This window comes from Callospermophilus lateralis, chromosome 14 (genome assembly GCF_048772815.1).
Source record: "Callospermophilus lateralis isolate mCalLat2 chromosome 14, mCalLat2.hap1, whole genome shotgun sequence".
NCBI lineage: Eukaryota > Metazoa > Chordata > Mammalia > Rodentia > Sciuridae > Callospermophilus > Callospermophilus lateralis.
Genome location: NC_135318.1, coordinates 26161934 through 26185679, shown reverse-complemented (window position 1 = coordinate 26185679; position 23746 = coordinate 26161934).

The following is a 23746-nucleotide window of genomic DNA, read 5'->3' as shown; positions in this document are numbered from 1 at the left end:
GGTTTCTGTGTTCTCTATTCTGTACCATTGGTCCACCCGCCTGTTTTGGTACCAGTACCATGCTGTTTTTGTTACTATCGCTCTGTAGTATAGTTTGAAATCTGGTATCGCTATACCGCCTGATTCACACTTCCTGCTTAGAGTTGCTTTTGCTATTCTGGGTCTTTTAATTTTTCCATATGAATTTCATGATTGCTTTATCTATTTCTACAAGAAATGCCATTGGGATTTTGATTGGCATTGCATTAAACCTATAGAGAACTTTTGGTAATATCTCCATTTTGATGATGTTAGTTCTGCCTATCCATGAACAGGGTATATTTTTCCATCTTCTAAGATCTTCTTCTATTTCTCTCTTTAGGGTTCTGTAGTTTTCATTGTATAAGTATTTCACCTCTTTTGTTAGGTTGATTCCCAAGTTTTTTTTTTTTTTTTTTTTTTTTTTTTTTGAGGATATTGTGAATAGAGTCGTTGTCCTCATTTCCATTTCAGAAGATTTGTCACTGATATACAGGAATGCCTTTGATTTATGCATGTTGATTTTATATCCTGCCACTTTGCTGAATTCATTTATTAGCTCTAATAGTTTCTTTGTAGACCTTTTTGGGTCTGCTAGGTACAGAATCATGTCATCTACAAATAGTGATAATTTAAGTTCTTCTTTTCCTATTTTTATGCCTTTAATTTTTCATCTGCCTAATTTCTCTGGCCAGTGTTTTGAGAACCATGTTGAACAGAAGTGGTGAAAGAGGGCATTCCTGTCTTGTTCCAGATTTTAGAGGGAATGCCTTCAATTTTTCTCCATTCAGAATGATGCTAGCCTGAGGCTTAGCATAGATAGCTTTTACAATATTGAGGTATGTTCCTGTTATCCCTAGTTTTTCTAGAGTTTTGAACATAAAGGGATGCTGTACTTTGTCGAATGCTTTTTCTGAATCTATCGAGATGATCATATGGTTCTTATCTTTAAGTCTATTGATGTGGTGAATAACATTTATTGATTTCTGTATATTGAACCAGGCTTGCATCCCAGGGATGAATCCTACCTGATCATGGTACACAATTTTTTTGATATGTTTTTGTATCCGATTCGCCAGAATTTTATTGAGGATTTTTGCATCTAGTTTCATTAGAGATGTTGGTCTGTAGTTTTCTTTCTTTGAAGTGTCTTTGTCTGGTTTAGGAATCAGGGTGATGTTGGCCTCATAGAATAAATTTGGAAGTTTTCCCTCTTTTTCTATTTCCTGAAATAGCTTGAAAAGTATTGGTATTAGTTCTTCTTTAAAGGTTTTGTAAAACTCTGCTGTATACCCATCTGGTCTTGGGCTTTTCTTAGTTGGTAGTTTTTTGATGGCTTCTTCTATTTCCTCAATTGATATTGGTCTGTTTAGTTTGTCTATATCCTCCTGACTCAATCTGGGCAGATCATATGACTTAAGAAATTTATCGATGCCTTCACTATTTTCTATTTTATTGGAGTATAATGATTCAAAATAATCTCTAATTATCTTCTGTATTTCTGAAGTGTCTGTTGTGATATTGCCTTTTTCATCCCATATACTAGTAATTTGAGTTCTCCCTCTTCTTCTCTTCATTAGCATGGCTAAGGGTCTGTCGATCTTATTTATTTTTTCAAAGAACCAACTTTAAGTTTTATCAATTTTTTCAATTGTTTCTTTTGTTTTGATTTCATTAATTTCAGCTCTGATTTTAATTATTTCTTGCCTTCTACTTCTTTTGCTGGTGTTTTGCTCTTCTTTTTCTAGGATTTTGAGATGAAGTGTGAGATCATTTATTTGTTGTTTTTTTCTTTTTTTAAGGAATGAACTCCAGGCAATAAATTTTCCTCTTGGATCTGCTTTCATTGTGTCCCATAGATTTCAATATGTTGTGTCTGTGTTTTCATTTATCTCTAAGAATTTTTTTAATTTCCTCCTTGATGTCTTCTATAACCCATTGGACATTCACTAATCTATTGTTCATTCTCCAAGTGATTAATGATTTTTCCTTCCTTCTTTTATCGTTGATTTCCAGTTTCATTCCATTATGATCAGATAAGATGCATGGTATTATCTCTACTCCTTTATAATGTCTAAGAGTTGCCCTGTGACATAATATATGATCTATTTTTGAGAAGGATCCATGTGCTGCTGAGAAAAAAGTGTAACTGCTTGATGTTGGGTGGTATATTATATATATGTCAATTAAGTCTAGGTTGTTAATTGTATTATTGAGTTCTATAATTTCTTTATTCAACTTTTGTTTGGAAGATGTGTCTAGTGGTGAGAGAGGTGTGTTGAAATCTCCCATAATTATTGTATGGTGGTCTATTAGACTCTTGAACTTGAGAAGAGTTTGTTTGATGAACATAGCTGCATATATATTTATGATTGGGGCATATATATTTATGATTGTTATGTCTTATTGGTGTATGGTTCCCTTGAGCAGTATGTAGTGTCCCTCTTTATCCCTTTTGATTGACTTTGGCTTGAAATCTATTTTACTTGATATGAGTACGGATGCTCCTACTTGTTTCCGAAGTCCATATGAGTGATATGATTTTTCCCAACCTTTCACCTTCAGTCTATGTATGTCTTTTCCTATCAAATGCATATCCTGTGGGCAGCATATTGTTGGATCTTTTTTTTTTTTTTTTGATCCATTCTACTAGCCTGTGTCTCTTAATTGGTGAGTTTAAGCCATTAACATTTAGGGTTATTATTGAGATATGGATTATTCTTCCAGCCATATTTGTTTATTTATGTTACTTAACGTGGTTTGTTTTTCCTCTTTGATTATTTTTTCCCTTTACTGTACTACCTTCCACTGTTGGTTTTCATTGTTATTTTACATTTCCTCTTCCTGTAATGTTTTGCCAAGGATGTTTTGAAGAGATAATTTTCTAGCTGCAAATTCTTTTAACTTTTGTTTATCGTGGAAGTTTTTAATTTCACCTTCCATCCTGAAGCTTAATTTCACTGGATACACAATTCTTGGTTGGAACCCATTTTCTTTCAGTATTTGAAATATGTTGTTCCAAGATCTTCTAGCTTTCAGAGTCTGTATTGAAAGATCAGCTGTTATCCTGATTGGTTTACCCCTAAATGTAATCTGCTTCCTTTCTCTTGTAGCTTTTAAAATTCTCTCCTTATTCTTTATGTTGGGCATCTTGATTATAATGTATCTAAGTGTGGATCTCTTATGATTTTGCACATTCGGCATCCTGTATGCTGCTAGGATTTGGGATTCTGTCTCCTTCAAGTCTGGGAAGTTTTCTCATATTATTTTGTTGAAGAGATTGCTTATTCCTTTGGTTTGGACCTCTATACCTTCCTGTATCCCAATGACTCTTAAGTTTGGTCTCTTTATGTTATCCCATATTTCTTGGATGTTCTGCTCATGGTTTCTTAACAGTCTCGCTGAGCTGTCTATGTTCTTTTCTAGTTGAAATACTTTGTCTTCATTGTCTGATATTCTATCTTCTAAGTGTTCTACTCTGATGGTAGTATTCTCATTTGAGTTATTACCTCTTCTAAAGTTGAGTTGACCTGCATTGCTTGTGGTCCTTTCTTTCCTTGTCTTTTCATACTGCTCGCGTTTCTTTCTGCTTGGTGAAACTGTTGTGTTATTGAATTTTCCCCCTATATATTTATATTGCTTTTGTATAGTTGCAAAGTCTCCCTTGCAGGGGCGGGTGGTGGCTGTGCTCCTCCTCCAATTGGGGTGATCTGTCTATCATGCCGGTGGGCCACTGGGTCCCTTCTCTGGGTCGCGTGGTCTGCCTACCTTGCAGGCACGGCTGGGCCCCTCCTCCAATAGGGGTGATCTGTCTACCACGCTGGCAGCCCGCTGGGCCTGTTCTCCAGGTTGCAGGTCTGCCTACCTTGCAGGCACAGGCAGCGGCTGTACCCCTCCTCCAATTGGGGTGATCTTTCAACTAGGCCAGCGAGCCGCTGGGCTCCTTTTCCGGGACACATGGTCTGGCTACCTTGCGGGGGCAGCTGGGCTCTTCCTCCATTTGGGGTGATGTGTCTACCACGCCGGCGGGCCGCTGGGCCTGTTCTCCTGGTGGGTTGCAGGTCTGCCTACCTTGCAGGTGCGGGCGGCAGCTCTCAGGAATAGAATTTTAAAGGCCTTCAGAGAAAAATGTCAGATTGCATTTTGAGGGAAACCGATTTGGATCTCAACTGATTTCTCAACACAGATGCTCAAAGCTAGGAGGTCATGGAATAATATATACCAAGCTCTGAAAGAAAATGGATGCCAACTAAGAATTCTATACCCAGCAAAATTAAGCTTCAGATTTGAAGATAAAATAAAAACCTTCATGATAAACAAAATTTAAAATAATTCAAAACTAGAATGTCTGTACTACACACCATACTCATACAAAACATATTAAAAAGATAGTGTACCACAATTAAGTGGGATTCATGAAGAAAAAATGAAAAATGAAAGTGCAAACCAGCAAAAGGAGGAACTACACTAAAGGAATAGTCAATAAAGGAGAAAATAATTCAAATTAAAACTAGGAGTACACCCAAATGACCAGGAATACAAATCATATCTCAATAATAAATTTAAACATAATAGCCTAATGTCATCAATCAATAGACATTGAATGTCAGGTTGGATTGAAAACTAAGACCCAGCAATATGTTGTCCCAACGATATGCTGTCTCCTAGAAACTTGCCTCATATGCAAAGACATCCACAGACTTAAGGTGAAAGGATAGGAAAAAATATATCACATGGCTCTTATAAAATAGCAGAAGTTTATATTCTCATAGAAAATGGACTTAAAGCCTAAGTTAATCAGAAGGGACAAAGAATTACACTTCATATCACTTAAGGGAATTACACATCAACAAGACATAACAATTGTAAATATTTATGCCCCAAATAATGGAGCATCTACATACAAACAAACCCTTTTCAATTTCAAGAAGCAAATAGACCAGAACAAAATAATACTGGGTGACTTTAACATACTTCTCTCACCAATGGATAGATCCTCCAAACAAAAACTAAATAAAGAAACTATAGAATTAAATAATACAATCAATAATTAAGTATTGGCAGACATATATAGAAAGAATATTTCATCCATCAATGATTAAATATACTGTCTTCTCAGAAGCACACCGATCCTTCTCTAAAACAGACCATATCTTAGGCCACAAAGCAACTCTTAGCAAAGCCAAAAAAAAAAAAAAAAAAAGAGAGAGAGAGAGATAATACCTTGTATTCTACCACACCATAATGGAATAAAATTTCAAATCAGTAATAAAATAAAAAATAACAGCTACTCTAACACCTGGAGAATACATAATACACTATTGAAAGACCAATAAATAGCAGAGGAAACCAAGGATGAAATAAAAAAATACTCAGAGGTAAATGAGAATAGCAATACATATGAAAATCTCTGAGACACTATGAAGTCAGTTCTAAGAAGAAAGTTCATTGCATTGAGATCATTGATTAAAATAATAGAAGACTGCCAAATGTATTACCTAACATTACATCTCAAAGCAATATCAAAAGAAGAAAAAAATCAACACCAAAAATAGTAGAAAACAGAAAATAATTAAAATCAGCCAAAATCAATGAAGTTGAAACAAAAGAAGCAATTGAAAAAAATTGATAATACACAAGGTTGGTTCTTTGAAAAAATAAATAAAATTGATATATCTTTAGCCACAGAGGTTCTTTCTAACTAAGAGACAGAAAACACAAATTACTAAAATTTTAAATAAAAAGGGGAATATTATGATAGATGCTACTGAAATACAGATGACAATCAAACTATTTGGAAAATTTATACTCTTGTAAAATAGAAAATCTTGAAAGACATCAACAAATTTCTAGAGGCCATGTGACCTAACCAAACGGAACAGGAGAACATACACAATTTAAACAGGTCAATTTTAAGCAATGAAATAGAAGGCACCATCAAACCCTATAAGAAGATAAAGATAAAATAAGAAAAATAAGAAAATCCCAGGACCGAACAGAATCTCAGCTGAGTTCTACCAGACCTTCAATGAAGAATTAACACTAATACTCATCAAATTATTCCATGAATTATAAAAGGAGTGAATCCTTCCAAACTCATTCTATGAAGCTAGTATTATCCTGATACCAAAACCAGACAAAGACACATCAAGAAAAGAAAACTTTAGACCAATATCATTGATGAATATAGGTGCTAAAATTCTCATTAAAGGTCTGGAAAATTTGCATACAAAAACATATTTAAAAAGATAGTGTACCACAATTAAGTGGGATTCATCTCAGGGATGCAAGATTAGTTCAAAATGCAGAAATCAACAAACATAATTCATCACATCAATAGACTTAAAGACAAGAATTATATGATTATCTCAATATATGAAGAAAAAGCATTTGACAAAATATAGCACCCCTTCACGTTCAAAACACTAGGAATAGCAGGAACACACCTCAACATTGTAAAATCTATGTACGCTAAATTCAAGGCCAACATCATTCTAAATGGAGAAAAATTGAAATATGACAAGGATGCCATCTTTCACCTCTTCTATTCAACATAGTCCTGAAAACTCTAGCCAGAGGTAGGCAATCAATCAATCAATAAAATAAAAGATAGAAAGAAAGATCCTAAGGGGATACAAATAGGAAAAAAAGAACTCATGCAGATGACATAATTCTATTTTTAGAAGGCCTAAAAAACTGCACCAGAAATCTTCTAGAACTTATAAATGAATTCAGTAAAGTAGCAGGATATAAAATTCACACCCATAAATCAAATGCATTCCTATACATTCATAATGAAACTACTGAAAGAGAAATTAGGAAAATTATACCCTCCAAAAAAATGAAGATATTTGGGAATCAATCTAACAAAAGAAGTGAAAGACCTCTACAAAGAAAACTAAAGAACACTAGAGAAAAAAATTGAAGAAGACATTAGAAGATGGAAAGATCTCTTACGTTCTTCAATAGGCAGAATTAGTATTGTCAAAATGGCCATAATACCAAAAGCACTATACAGATTTAATAAAATATGTATTAAAGTCCCAGTGATGCTCTTCAGAGAAATAGAAAAAGTAGTCATGAAATTTATTTGGAAAAATATGAGGCCCAGAAAGGCCAAAACAATCCTTATCAAGAAACAGGAGCCATCAGAATACCAGACCTTAAATTATACTACAGAGCTATATTTAAAAAAAAATGGCATGGTCTTGGCACCAAAACAGAAACATAGACCAATGGTACAGAATAGAAAACACAGAGACAAAAACACAGTTATCTCATACTAGACAAAGGCGCCCAAAACATACAGTGGAGAAAAGATAGCCTCTTCAACAAATGTTGCTGGGAAAACTGGAAATCTGTAAGTAGCCAAATGAAATTAAACCCCTATCTCTCACCCAGCACAAAACTCAACTCAAAGTGAATCAAGGACTTAAAACATTAGGCCAGAGACTCTGCACCTAATAGAAGAAAAAGTATGCCCAAATCTACATTATGTTGGCTTAGGAACCAATATCCTTAACAAAAATCCTAAAGTGCAAAAAGTAAAATCAAGAATCAACAAATGGGATGGAATCAAACAAAAAAGCCTTCTTCACATCAAAGGAAATAAACATGTAAAGAGACAAACTATGGCATGGGAGAAAATCTTTGCAACTTGCACCTCAGAGAGAGCATTAATCCAGGACATATAAAGAGCTCAAAACACTTATCGCCAAAAAAATAATAATTAATAATAGCAATAACCCAATTAATACATGGTCAAAGGATCTGAACAGGCACTTCACAAAAGAAGAACTATGATCAGTCAACAAATATATGAAAAAATATCCAACATCTCTATCAGAGAAATGCAAATTAAAACTAAAGATTATAGAAATCTTCCAATTAATCTGGGCCCACTTCATTGAATCCTATAGTCAGTCCTATCTTCTTACCTGTCAGAGGTCCTTTCTTTTTCTTTTTTCTTTTTTTTTTTTTTTTTTGTCTGTCAGACACCTAACACATGCCAGCAGGTTACTGGGTATCTTCACAAAACTCATTGTTTTTTGTGTTCAGAAGATACTTTCTCCCTTCTTCAGTGTCCTAGTTCTATTTCACTTTCATGATTTCTTAAAGATTGTTGATGGTAACTACCTCCATTTACTCTGCAAGCATTAGTAAAAACTTGCATTGGGCCAAGAACAAGCCAGGCATAATTTCAGCACTAGGAATAAAAATTAAATTAGTCAGGTATGTGCAATATTATTTTCTGTTTCTGATAAAACCTTTGCTTGTTTGAAAATTCAAAAATATTTCTTCCTTTTCCTTTGGCCTACGTTTCTTTAAAGCCATGATAGTAAGTCTTTTTGAGAAAGAAATCAGAATAATAACAGCTGAATTTGGAAAAATGAATAGTATTTTTAGTCATCCTAAACTATTGTATTTCTATGCTATATGATAGATCTAAGCCCTCCTTATTCAACTATTGGAAATCTATATATAAATATTTAAACTGCTATTGATATTATTTTGTATTTAAAGCTTTCAAAAACAGCTTTTATACCCTTTGGTATTTTAGTTTTGTTGTATGTCACTTATTCTGCCTTTCAAATATGGCATGAGAATAAAGATGTGCATTCATATTTTAATAAATTTTTAGTTTCAGGTAATTCAAATACTACTATGGAAAATTCAATAATAAATAAAACTATTTTCCAGTTATCTATAAGGAATATATAACACTGTTATAAGAAAAAAAAGTCTGTATATCTTAAAATAAGAAAGGTATCAGAAAACAGCAAAACACTTTTAAAAGATCTTTTAATCCCCTAAGGAAAAATCCATGGGCTTTCAAAAAACAAAATATACCACTTTCCCATTTTTAATGTCAGATTATTATTAGTTTTATTTGTTGTTATTTGAGTTTCTTAGTTTCTTATGTATATTAACTTTTTGATGGACAAATAGTTTGCAAGTATTTTCTCCTCTCCTGGAGTCTGTCTCTTTATTCTGTTGACTATTTCCTTTGCTGTGTAGAAGATTAGACATTTCTCAAGAGAAAATGAACAAATGGCCAAATGTATATTGCTGGGAGCCATTAGCCAAGTATGGTATGACAATTTCCTTGCCAGCGTACCCCCATGTTGCTTAGTGGAAGGACTCCTGGAAGGTGACCTTGCTCAAGGACCAGGGTGGATCCGTGTTTAGGGTGTTCCCGGTTTAGGATAATCCGAGTTTAGGGCGTTCCTGGTTTAGGAAGATTATTCCTGCCGAGAATAGGGCGTATCCTGCTGCCTGAGTTCCTCTTGAGTTCTTAGGGATTCAGACAGTATTTTTGGGAGCCAGAAACCCAGTGGAGATGTGGATTTGGGCAGAGAACGTCGATTTCCCCAGAACGTGTTTGTAGAAGGCCGGTGTGAGATCGGGAATAAAGAATTGCTGTTTGAATCTACAAAGCTGTGAGTGGCTCGTGATTTGTGCCCAGCCAGACTGCGGTAGTATATGAAAAAACATTTAGCATCACTAACAGAGAAATATAAATGAAAACCACAATGAGCAATCATTTCTTTCCCCTTGCAATTACTATTACAAAAATGACAAACAAATAGCAAATTCTGGGAAGGATAAAGAGAAAGAAAGTACGTATACATTGCTGGTAGGAATTATAAATTGGTACAGCTATTATGGAAAATACTAATGAAGGATCTTCCAAAAAACTAGGAGTATAACTGCCTTATGAAGCAGCTATCCCACCATCGATACGCATTCAAAGGATGAAGAAAATATGCTACATACACACAATAGAATATTATTCAGCCATAACACTAATGAAATTCTGTCATTTGCTGCAACATGGATGAAACTGAAAGACATCATGTTAAGTGAAATAAGTCAGGCACCAAAAAATAAGTAGCACATGTTTTCACTTACATGGGAAGCTAAAAGTTGATTTCATAGAAGCAGAGAAAAGAACAGTGGTTACCAGAGCCTGGGAAGGTGTGAAGGATAGGGGCTGGGGAGAGGATGGTTTATAGGTACAGGGGTGCCCTTGAGCAGGGGGAATAACTTCTATGATCAATAACACATTAGAATAACTGTGGTGTCTATTTCAAAATAGCTAGTAGAAAGGATTTTGAATGTTTCCCCAAAGTTATTGTGCAGATGACTGAATTGTCACAGTATGACTCATAAATATGTACAATTACTATGGATCAATTAAAAACTTAAAATATGTTTTTAAAAAAGACTCCAATTTGCAGAAGTGATCTATAGAGAATAGATAGAAATAAGAGTGAGTGGGCTGCAGGTATAGCTCAGTGTGGAGTGGTTGACTAGCAAGTGCAAAGCCTTGGGTTTGACCCCCCAACAACACAAACAAACATCAATCATAAGAGAAAGGAACAGAATGAGAGAAAAATCAAAGAACAAATAAAAGGGATCTTAACAGACTTTCATAGAAATCAGAATAGAAAAAGTGCTAAGTAGTAGCTTTAAGAGAAAAATATTAGGGAACATTCTAGTCCCTAACTTTAAAAAATTAAAAAATTAAGAATTCTACAACTGTTTTGGGAGCAAAAAAAAATGTTATGAAGAAAACATACATATATAATCTGATGTCAGGTTGTCAGTTCTTGAATAGAGAATTTCAACATGGAGTCAGAAGTTTGGGGTTATACCCCTTCAGAAATGAGCTTATGGCCTTGTGCCAATTCTTTAAATTCTCTTAGGAAAAATCTCAACTTTGTAAACTTGCCAAAAATGAATGTCCACAGTTCATAAGCACAATTATTTTTAAAACAACATTGCAGACCCAGAAGTTAGTGAGTTGTTCCATATTATTATTTGCAATTCAATGAAGTATTGATTCAACTGACATTAATTGATCATCCATTACACATGGGGATGGGTGGTAGGTACTGGAATATGAAAATAAGCCTACACCTATATAACTGCTGAGAAGTTCTCAAGGCACTGGGGAAAGAGATCATATAAGGAAGCTACACATAGGTAGATGTTATAGTAAAAGAAACCTTTGAGGGAATATAAGGTAATACAGGTAAGGTAAAGTTAGTTTCAGGGAAAAGTCAGCACTTGACATTGGGTTTTTCAGACACTCTGTAAATGAAATTTGTATCCTCTTAAACAAGTATGTAAAAGATTGAAGTAACTTAGATATACAAGTAAGAAGCACCAACAGTGTGGAAAATAACTTCTAAATATTCAGATATGAAACGGAAATTGAAACCATTTACACATTAAATATGGATTATAGGGTTTTTTCTTCTTTTGTACTAGGGATTGAACTCAGGGGCACTCAACCACAGAGCCACATCCCCAACCCTGTTTTATATTTTATTTTATTTAGAGACAGCTTCTCACCAAGTGGCTTCTCACCTCACCATTGCTGAGGTTGGCTTTGAACTTGTGATCTTCCCATTTCAGCTTTCTGAGCTGCTAGGATTACAGGCATGGATTTTTTAAAATTGGTTTCAATTAGTTACACATGACAGTACAATGATCTTGACATATCATACATTTGAATCAGATAAGGTATAATTTCTCATTTTTCTGAGTGTACAGGTTGCAGAATTACATTGGTCATGCAGTCACGTATATACCCACAGCAATTATAATGTCTATTCTATTCTGCTGTCCTTCCTTTCCCCCCTTCCCCTCCCCTCCCACCACTTCTCTCTGCCCAATCTAATGTGACACACTTTTTTCCCCCTCACATGGTCATACCTGTATTCTGTATAACGAAGGGGGTCTCCTTCCCTCTTCCATGCAATTCCCTTTCTCCCTCCCTTTCCCTCCCATCTCTCTTCCCTATCTAAACGTAATTTTCTTCTCACGCTATTCCTCCCTACCCATTTTGAGTCACCTCCCTTATATCAGAGAAGACATTTGGCATTTGTTTTTTGGGGATTGGCTAACTTAGGATAATCGGCTCTGATGCCATAAATTTCCCTGCAAATGCCATGATCTTGTTATTGTTTAGTGCTGAGTAATATCCCATTGTGTATAAATGCCACATTTATTTTATCTATTCATTTATTGAAGGGCATCTAGGTTGGCTCCATAGTCTAGCTATTGTGAATTGTGCTGCTTTAAACATTGATGTGTCTGTGTCCCTGTAGTATGCCATTTTTAGGTCTTTTGAGTATAGTCTGAGAAGAATAGCTGGGTCAAATGGTGGTTCCATTTCCATTTTTCCAAGGAATCTCCACACTGCATTCCAAATTGGTTGCACCAATTTGCAGTCCCACCAGCAATGTATGAGTGTACCTTTTTCCGCTGCATCCTTGCCAGCACTTGTTGTTTGACTTTATAATGGCTGCCATTCTTACTGGAGAGAGATGGTATCTTAGAGTAGATTTAATTTGCATTTCTCTGATTGCTAGAGATGGTGAGCATTTTTTCGTGTATTTGATGATTGATTGTATATCCTCTTCTGAGAAGTGTCTGTTCAGGTCCTTGGCCCATTTGTTGATTGGGTTATTTGTTTTTTTGTTGTTTAACTTTTTGAATTCTTTGTATACCCTAGAAATTAGAGCTCTATCTGATGTAGGCTCCCTATTCACTTCACATATTATTTCTCTTTCTGAGAAAAAACTTTTTAGTTTGAATTCGTCCCATTTGTTGATTCTTGGTTTTAATTTTTGTGCTATAGGCATCTTATTAAGGAACTTGGGGCCTAGCCCCACGTGGTGCAGATTAGGGCCTACTTTTTCTTCTATTAGACGCAGAGTCTCTGGTTTCATTCCTAGATCCTTGATCCATTTTGAGTTAATTTTTGTGCATGGTGAGAAATAGGGATTCAATTTCATTTTGTTGCATATGTATTTCCAGTTTTCCCAGCACCATTTGTTGAAGATGCTATCCTTTCTCCATTGCATGCTTTTAGCACCTTTGTCTAATATAAGGTAGTTGTAATTTTGTGGGTTGGTCTCTGTGTCCTCTATTCTGTACCATTGGTCTACCAGCCTGTTTTGGTGCCAGTACCATGGTGTTTTTGTTATTATTGCTCTATAGTATAGTTTAAAATTTGGTATAATGATACCACCTATTTCACTCTTCCTGCTTAAATTGCTTTAGCTATTCTGGGTCTCTTATTTCTCCAGAAGAATTTCATAAATGCTTTTTCTATATCTGTGAGAAATGCCATTAGGGTTTTGATCAGAATCGTGTTGAATCTGTAGAGTGCTTTTGGTAATATGGCCATTTTAATATTAATTCTGCTATCCATGAGCAAGGTATATTTTTCCATCCTCTAAGGTCTTCTTCTATTTCTTTCTTTAGGGTTCTATAGTTTTCATTGTATAGATCTTTCACCTCTTTTGTTAAGTTGATACCCAAGTATTTTATTTTTTATTTTTTTGGATATTGTGAATGGGGTAGTTTTCCTCATTTCCATTTCAGAGGATTTGTCACTGATATACAAGAATACCTTTGATTTATGGGTTTTGGTTTTATGTCCTGCCACTTTGCTGAATTCATTTACTAGTTCTAGAAGTTTCTTGGTAGAACTTTTTGGGTCTGCTAGGTATATGATCATATCATCAGTAAACAGTGCTAGTTTAAGTTCTTCTTTTCCTATATTTATGCCTTTAATTTCTTTCATCTGTCTAATTGCTCTGGCTGGTGTTTCAAGAACTATGTTGAATAGAAGTGGTGAGAAGGGGCATCCCTATCTTGTTCCAGATTTTAGAGGGAATGCCTTCAATTATTCTCTGTTTAGAATGATGCTGGCCTGAGGCTTAGCATAGATAGCTTTTACAATATTGAGATAAGTTCCTGTTATCCCTAGTTTTTCTAGTGTTTTAAACATAAAGGGCTGCTGTATTTTGTCAAATGCTTTCTCTACGTCTATCGAGATTATCATATGGTTCTCATCTTTAAGCCTATTGATGTGGTGAATTACATTTATTGATTTCCTTATGTTGAACCAGCCTTGCATCCCAGGGATGAAACCCACTTGATCATGGTGAATGATCTTTTTGATATGTTTTTGTATCCGATTTGCCAGAATTTTATTGAGGATTTTTGCATCTATATTCATTAGAGATATTGGTCTGAAATTTTCTTTCTTTGAAGTGTCTTTGTCTGGTTTTGGAATCAGGGTGATATTGGCCTCATAGAATGAATTTGGAAGTACTCCCTCTTTTTCTATTTCCAGACATAGATTGAAGAGTATTGGTATTAGTTCTTCTTTAAAGGTCTTATAAAACTCTGCTGTATATCCATTCAGTCCTGGGCTTTTCTTGGTTGGTAATCTTTTGATTGCTTCTTCTATTTCCTCACATGATATTGGTCTGTTTAAGTTGTGTATATCTTCCTGACTCAATCTGGGAAGATCATATGACTTAAGTAATTTATTGATGCCTTTGTTATCTTCTATTTTATTGGAGTATAAGGTTTCAAAATAATTTCTAATTACCTTCTGTATTTCTGAAGTGTCTGTTGTAATATTGCCTTTTTCATCCCATATGCTAGTAATTTGGGTTCTTTTTCTCATTAGCTTGGCTAAGGATCTGTCAATCTTATTTATTTTTTCAAAGAACCAACTTTTAGTTTTGTCAATTATTTTCAATTGTTTCTTTTATTTCAATTTCATTGAGTTCAGCTCTGATTTTAATTATTTCTTGCCTTCTACTGCATTTGCTATCGATTTGCTCTTCTTTTTCTAGGGCTTTGAGATGTAGTGTGAGATCATTTATTTGTTGACTTTTTCTTTTTTTGAGAAATTAACTCCATGCAATGAATTTTCCTTTTAGTACTGCTTTCATAGTGTCCCATAGATTTCAAAATGTTGTGTGTTTTCATTTATCTCTAAGAATTTTTTAATTTCCTCCTTGATGTCTTCTGTAACCCATTGTTCATTCAGTAGCATATTGTTCAGTCTCCAAGTGATGTAGGAATTTTTCTTTCTTATTTTATTGTTGATTTCCAATTTCATTCCATTATGATAGGATAAAATGCATTGGAATTTCTCTACTCCTTTATATTTGCTAAGAGTTGCCCTAGGGCATAATATATGGTCTATTTTTGAGAAGAAACCATGTGCTGCCAAGAAAAAAGTGTATCTGCTTGATTTTGGTTTATATATTCTATATATGTCAATTAAGTCTGTTATTAATTGTGTTATTGAGATCTATAGTTTCTTTATTCAACTTTTGTTTGGAAGGTCCGCCCAATGGTGAGAGAGATGTGTTAAAGTCCCCCATGATTATTGTGTTGTGGTCTATTTGTCTCTTGAACTTGAGAAGAGTTTGTTTGATGAACATACCTGCTCCATTGTTTGGGGCATATATATTATGGGGGGGGGCGGGAGGCGGGGGGGCGGGGGGGGCTGGGGGGGGCTGTTTCTCCACTAAGTCCAAACTTCAGTCCTCGGTCAGATGCCCAGTGGAGATGTAAATCGCAACCTGGCGTGTTCTATCTCCAAGGGATCCGAAACTCTGTCTCTCTATGCTGCCAGCACTCCACAGCACTCAATTCCACTGGCCGGTTTCCGCGCAGGGAGCAACTTGGAGTTTCTCGCGCTCTGAACTGCGTTTGTGACCAGCCCCTGTTTATAATCCTGTCACAGGCTCCATGAAGATTAAATTCGTGGATGAGGGCTCCTATGAGGGGGAGCGTCTGTCCACCAACTCGGGGTCACATAAGAAGTTCTCTAATCCATCTTCGATCCACACCTCTGGATTTTTTTATTCTATCCCAAAGCCTGTTCAGAACTGCATAAAAACTAAGGCATAGGCAGAAGTGGCTGGTTATATACTTGAGTGCTTAATAAATTTAAGAGAAGAAATACATTGAGAGAGGGGGGGTACATATTATGAAGTTCTTAAAACATATTTTTATGGACAAAATCATGGGATTTTTCCCTCAGACATTGAAAAACAGAAAAAATGTTACTTAAATACAAGTAGTATAACATGGCACCATGCCAGTAATGAGAAGATTGGCAGTAACAAAGAAAACAAATCATACTTTTTCATTTGACACACCAGAATTCAGGAACTACTTCATATTAAGATGGAAAAATATCAGAGTTGGACAAGTCAGGCTCAGGCATAGCTTATACAAACAGTGTCACACGGATCCCAACAGGAGACAGCTCCAGAGTGCCTCCAAGTAAGCTGGAGTCTGAATCATCCAACCAAAGCCGAACCATCAAAAAGAGGAAGATGGAATTATATCAATAGTATGAGACAGAGGTGAATGAATAAGAACTGTTACTATACATTTTTTAGAGGAACTAGTTGCTGCTATAATAACAATTGAAGGAAGCAATAAAAGAAGTGAATTTGTATTAATTGTGTAAGCACTCAATTAGAAGACTATTATTTTAATACACCAGCTTCTATTTCTCATCTGGTAACGCATGTTAATTCTCCTTAGGACCCTCCTTTCCAACTCGGATTCTCAATTAGTTTGAATTCCTGTTATCAAGACTAAATTTTTTGCTAGTTTCTCCAAGAAGCTAATCCTGAGCCAAAGGATTTGAGTACAAATAATTCTTTAAGGATGTGCTTTTCATATAAACTGTAAGAAAGTGGAAGAACAGAGAGGAGAAAGTTCAACAAGCATGTGATTTTGGGTGAAGTTCCCAACCTTAGTATGATGCTAGAGATAGTTCTGGAGTATAAATCGCAAATTGGGGTCCATTTTGCCTCACAGCGAGAGAATGGGGCTTTTATATCTCACTCTAGTCCAGTGAGCAGCTACAGGCTTACCTGGGACCAACATAGACTTTCAATCTCCTTTTTTCCTTGTCCTATGTCTGTCTGTCTCTCTCTCTGCCAGAACAGCCCAGGCTGTTGAAGATTGATGTTGCAAGGCAGTCATAGCAGCACCTAGGCCTGAAGAATGAGCTCAAAGACACATAAAGAAGATCAGAAGGGATCTTTTCAAGGTGTCCACTACAGAGGTCATGTGAAACTAAGTCTGGCCAATAGCATATCCTTTGCAACTGACATAATGAATGCTTTCAAAATAGCATGTGGCACTGTTCTTTAATCAGACAGTTTAGAAGCACATAGAGAGGGTCTCACAGAATTTAAATGGAAGTCTGGAACTTCTGGGGAGCATCTTTCTACCACAAAGACGGGACTTGCCTAAGAATGGAATAAAGTTAAGAGGGACAACATGTGAGGACAGAGTGGGCACAAGGCTGTATGCTGACATGATTTGAGCCTCTCTAGCATCTAGCCTGACACCTACGCCAGAGTTTCTCTGATAAAGTTGTTAATAAATTACCTTTTTATGCTTGAGTTAGAGTTTCTCTTATTAGCAGTGAAAGCAATTTTATCTTTTAATTATTATTAATAACATAACAGGGTTGATTCTCTTTCTGAACCACTTACTGTACACATTTATTCTATAAAACCTGCTATCTTGAAAAAAGAATCTTTCCACATACATTCCTTCTGAAGGGAGGTATGGTCACGGTTCTGCGGAACGAAAGTTGTAATTTAGAAGTAAATCATTTATCTTTCAGAGACAAGAGAGCTAGCTACAATAAATCCAGAACTATCTTATAATTTCAATGATTTTTATTTTACCTAAGAAGGTTGTAGGAGGAAAATAAAGCGTGGCGTGTCTTTTAATAACACCCTCCATACTGAAAAGCAGGTGGTCAGGAAGAGCCTAGAAACAGACATGGTAAAGTTCCCATCATAAAGGGAAGATGCTGAGCAACCACAAGAACCAAGAGGAAAGAGTGAAACACAGGATCAGTGTGAAACTGGCAGTTCAAAATTAGGAGAGTCTAAAAGATTAAGAGTACATAACAGATAAAGTGAAGTAGAGGTCTCTCACAGTGTATTATCATTCAATCACTCATTTGCTTATTTACTCCTCTGTTCATTTAGTAAATGAATGTGACTGTGCTTTGTTCCAGACCTTGCATTAGGCACTAGGAATAAATAAAATATTCCTGCCTTCATAAAACAAATTCTCTTTCTCCTTCTATCCCTCCTTTTCCTGCCCCTCCTCCTTCTTCCTCATCACTCTTGTCACCATTATATAGTAGTTCTTTTGACATATTAGCAAATTATGGCAGAAGGATGTAACAAAGATTTAGGTTTCTATCTAAAAATGAGCATGATATTCCTAATTGGCAATGACAATGTGCTCTTAACAGGTTATAGCTGTAATTATCATCACAGGTCAACATCATGACCATTATATATTTCACAAATTGTTTCAAGCAAAGCTTCTTCCTTATAAGAATGGCTCTGTAAATGCTTGAATGAAGAAATCAGTATCTTAGGGCTAAAAACTCTTTAAAAGAATAAAACCAAAATTTTTAAAACAGTAGATAAAAAGAATAAAAAGTAAAATTTAAGACGACAAATCGACAAAGATAAATAAAAAATTACTCACACTTTTCATTGCTTTAAGAAATATTTTTGAAGTATGTACTCTGTAGATCTTACGTGTTCCTAACACACACACACACACACACACACACACACACACACACGACAATAAAGTGAAGGGGTATGTGTGGGTTATCTAGCTTGTTTGTGGTATTTATTTTACAATTTATATAAATATCAAGTCATGATATACACATTCAATACATTCGATTTTTATTTCTCAATTATACCTTAACAAAGTTGGAAAAACAGACATAAAATTTACTTTATTGTCATTTGAAATAAAATCAGTGAAAAAATAAAAATTCATTATCTACTCTACGAATTATACTAGGTTAAGAGTTATTTATAAGAAATCTACTTTTCCATTTGGTTCTACCTTATAGTTTCAATTTCTTTTCTGAGATTTTTATTACTTTTCATGCATTTTGAGCATACTTTTCTTATATTTTACATTTATTAGACATCATCAAAAGATTGCTTTAAAATTCCTGTCTGGTTCTAGCATTTTTGTCAAGTTGAATAAATCCCCCATGGATTGCCTTTTCTCTTCAGAATAGATTATAACCTCCTGGTTTTCAGTGAGAAATAATTTTAGATTATATAAGAAACAATGTCTGCCATGGACACTAGAATGTATTATGTTCTTCCAAAAAATGTTTCTGTTTTTTCATTGATTTTAAAAGGTAATTTATTTGGAGTGGAGTCAAGGTGTAAACTCTGTCTTTGGAACGTAGTTCAAATCTCAGGCCATTCCCCTTGTCTCATTCTTGCACGGTTGAGGGGTCAGCCAAAGATGTGGGCAGCGTCTTTATTTAAAATTTAGGATTTCTGACCCTGGTTCTCTATTTTCTGGGATTTCTTTTCCATTTCCTAATTACTGTGGTTGTTCCACACTGTGCCCTTTGGTTCTTAAAACAGAAATTTTGATGATTCTCTGAGTCACACCTTCTCTCTCTACCCCTCAAATTACTGATGACAGCTTATTTTCAGATTAAATATTTATAAAGCTAGAAAACTCAAAGTTTTCTCTTCTTCTATGTAACTCTTCTACAAAATTGCTTTTGGGGGGGTTATTTCACTTTCCACTGTCTTCTAGAACTTTGTTTTTTATCATTTTTCCCAGATTTTACAGTTCTACCCATTGGAGGGTCAATTTGGTAAAAGCTTCATGAGTCATAGAAGAAACAAACAAACCAAAAAAAAAAAAAATACAAAAAAAACAATGAACCAATGTAGTTTTAAAGTTTGCAGTTACTGGTAAAAAATATATATGATTTTAAAATGTGTGTATTTTAACTCTCTATACTCTTAGTTATAACTTATGAGGATTAAACAAGTACAGAAGTACAAACATACATGCAAAAGAAACAAAATTAATAAAATATGCAAATTTGTTATGTTAAGAGTTTAACGAGTTTGAGTATGGTTTTGTTAATTGTACTTTTAGTTTACAGTTGGCAATAACTTCTAAGGTCATTAGGTAATGTTATTGGAGTTTCACATTAACACATTTTGGAGACAAAAAAAGGAAGTAGAAAAGATCTGGGGGGAATAAATATTATTATCTGCTGATTTGGCTTGAAATTATTTATTTATTTAATTAAATCTGGTAAAACTTCTGCCAGATTCAAATGAGGGAATCAGGTATTTCAATCACTTAAAAAAATCAAGTTACAATCTCTGTATCATAAACCACTGAAGACTCTGGTAAGCTACATACCGTTTCTGTGGCATAATAAATCTATATAGACCTAATATTGTAGATTTAACTGCACTAATCTTTAAACTGAGGGTGACATTCTGATTTTATAAAACTTTAAGGAGAACTCAGGTGTAAGCCTGGATATGAACAGTAAAAAAAAAAAAATGCAAATAAGCTGACTTAATCCTTTCTTAATAGTTGACAGAAGACTGAAGTATTTGTCAGAACTCAATGCAAACTTTTTACTGATTTTTCTAACTAATCAACCACATCACTAACAGCATATAATGATGTTAAATTTTCCAAATATAAGCAATAAGTGAGAAATTCATTCCATAGTTTAAGAAAGATCTGTCTACATCAGAGGCAGGCCTCTTTTTGAAAATTCCCTATAAATTCTCTTTCAGATTGTGGAGGTCTCTCCTTCTGAAGGAGGGAGTGTCAGAGTCATATACAAAGCCTGACCACAACAGCTTAGGAAGAGGAGCTCAATAAAAGGAAGATAAAATTGTTTTCTATCCATCACTTTCATTCCACATTTGACTGTGGGCTGGGATAACTCAAGGCTGCATCCTAGTGCCTCTAGCTTCCAGGTGACCATATGAACCATGGCAAATATGGGAAACATCCGTGGGTACTACCCGACTCCAACATTACTACCTGGAAAAGTCAGACTCTAGTTTCATTAAAGGTTCTTTCTAGATTGGACTCATGGGTCTGATAGCTTTTACATCACAGAAGTGTTTATTATTGATTTAATACTAATGTACCACACAAAGATTTTCCCCTAAGAGGTCAAATCCTTCTGAGCTTCTGTAATGTCCTTGACCTTCCAATTTTCCCATCTTTGTTTTAGCAACTCTTTTCTTTCATATTTTTTTTTCTCATAGGCTACATTTCCCATTGAGTCTGAAGGATAAGGAAAATAACACCCCCCAAGCAAAAGGAAATGACAGCCCCCAGGGAGGAGGGAAGACAGTGAGTCCTGGGAGAGAGAAGGTGAACATTAGGCTCTGGGCTTTGGTCTTTCACCCTTTCCCAGTAACACTGAGACCTGGAGGGAAAGGCCAACAAATGGGCTCCAGGCTCTAGATTTTCATCCAATAAGCTTCAAGCTTTTACAACGGTTTCCCTGAGTTAGAATGAGTTTTGAGATTGTACAACTGTTTTTCTGAGTTAGATTTTTAACCTGCACAACTAGTTTCCTGACTGCCCAGCGGCACGTCCCAAGTCTCTAATGATTAAGTCACACTACACATTCTACTGTGATTCTCAGTAAGACCTCTAAAAAACAGATCCTTCTTGTCACCAGTTGCTATTATTTCCCAGAAAATGTGCCATGGGCCATTCCACCGCTGCTTAATACAGACACCTGCTGATCCCAGGTCTGCTGCCGTTTTCAGTTATTTTTGTGTAGAGTCTGTTCATGTTACTTCACAAAATTCTTGGCTTAATTTTCTTCAAGGCACCCCGTCCAGGGAGCACTATTTGTTTTGTCACTTATTCCAGAATAATGTCTCAGTGTCCTTATTTGGGAAGGCCAATACCAAATCAGTATCTTCATTATTGGCTACCTTTGTAACCCCATGAGAATGTAAAACCACGGGATCAGGGACATCCCTTGCTTTGCACATTGCATTATAACCCCAGAAAACCTCACGTCCATCAAGGATCTTCATTCAAAAAAGTTGGTTCAATTTTTTCTTGCTTTTTTTCTTTCCTTCCCTCCCTAAAATATTTCACTCCTAAAGCCAGTGGGGAAGATCAAACTAGCTGTCCACAATGAAAGAGGGTGGGTGGGGCGAAGTTGCCGTGGTGCAGAGTGAAATGGCAAAGTCGCTAAACGGAAACATATCAGGAGGGTGTACTGGCAGATGATAGATTGGTTAATATTAGCGTGTTAACCAATGTTTTCCTTAACATGCTACATAAAAGAAGTGAATATAATAAAGATAATGAAGCCAGGTTACAAGTGCAGAAAAGGGTAAACTAGAGTAAATGCTGTCCTTTGGTTTTGGAATTACAAGTATTTGTGTAAGTTCATGGTGTTTTCATATATAGAGAAAAAGATACACAGATGTTGATGTGTGTATGAGTGATGAATGCTCACCAGAAGTATATAAACTTAATCTAGTTATAATAAAAAAGTCAAATAGAAGATAATTCTACTGAAAAAAAAACCCTCAACTTTATTTTTCAAAAATAACAAGGTTATTAAAACCAAGAAAAAACTGAGTAATTGTTCTAGACACAAGGAAAAACAAAAGATATGACAATCAGATGAAACACATGATTCTGAACTATATCATTCTACCATAAGGGACATCACAGCCAAATTGATGGGACATTAATGGGTCTAAATCAAAAGATACTATAATCCCAATGGCTCCATAATAAACCAGCATGTACATTAAATACACACTAAAAGAGTCATAAATTATTGATCAACAGGTCACCAGCTTGCTCTTAAATTATCCAGAAAAAAATATTAATACTTCAATATTTTTACATTTTTTGTTTAAAAGTAAAAAAAAATAGTATTTTTAAAAGAAATGTAATTTTATTTTACAAATTAATAAGGGACAATGAAGATATACAAACTGACTCCATCAGGTTTCTCTCCTCCACATCCTCTGTAGAGTTCAAACTGACAAATTCACAATAAAATGTGGTTCTGATTTATCTAGAAATTCTCTCTGCCTTGTAAAAATCTACTGTGCAATCTTTATTTTATACCTTTTTGTATTTATATTCACATATATGAAATATAGTGCATATGTATGCCATACTTTTATATTATAATAATAAATGAAACAAATATATCTTGTTGGATAGCTAATTAATCACTAGCATTGATGTATGCATTAGAAAACAGTGTTTCTGCACTAACATCTGTTATCAATGCAAGACATATTCCACCAGGACAAAGTTACTTAAAGAATATAAAAGCCAAACTGTGGAACTCAGTCTTCAGAGAACCACAAAAATTGCATTAGACACTCGAGTAGTTTTCTATTTAGGTTAATGTGGCAAAACTAGCTTGTTGTTCACAAACACTTTTCCCTTCCCTCCTGGGCTCACAGGTAAAATGCATGTTATCAGAAGCCTTATTGGACTGGATTTCTCAATAACTAAGGGTGCAGAACTCTCCTCCCAATCACCATTTGCTCTGTAAATGAGCAAAAATAAGTTTCTACTTTTAAAGGCACTGAGATTCTTTTCCTGCCACTACAACTCTCATCACCTAAACCAGTGCATTTACTCACTCAGCTCTGGTGGGAAACCTGAGCTTGCTGTGTGAAGTTCAAGTCGCCTTCAAGTGAAACATTTACAGGACAAACTGCCATCCTCTTGATAATGTTAACTGCCTCTTAAATGATAAACCTTCACTTCACTGTGCTAATGGAATCTTTCATTTTTGTCCATCTATCAAAGGTCCCCTTTTCAGGAAGAGACTGAGGAGAAAGGAGCAATCTGCCACATTTATGTCACCATCCACCCATCTGTTCACATCTATGTACTAACGCCTGTTAAATACCAGCTGCAGAATGCCAGAAACTTTGCACTAAAAAGAATTTTGTCATTTCAAATAATTCCAAGCAAGTGTTATGAATATAAGAGCATGGAATCTAGAGTGCTGTAGAAGCAAATAAGAGAA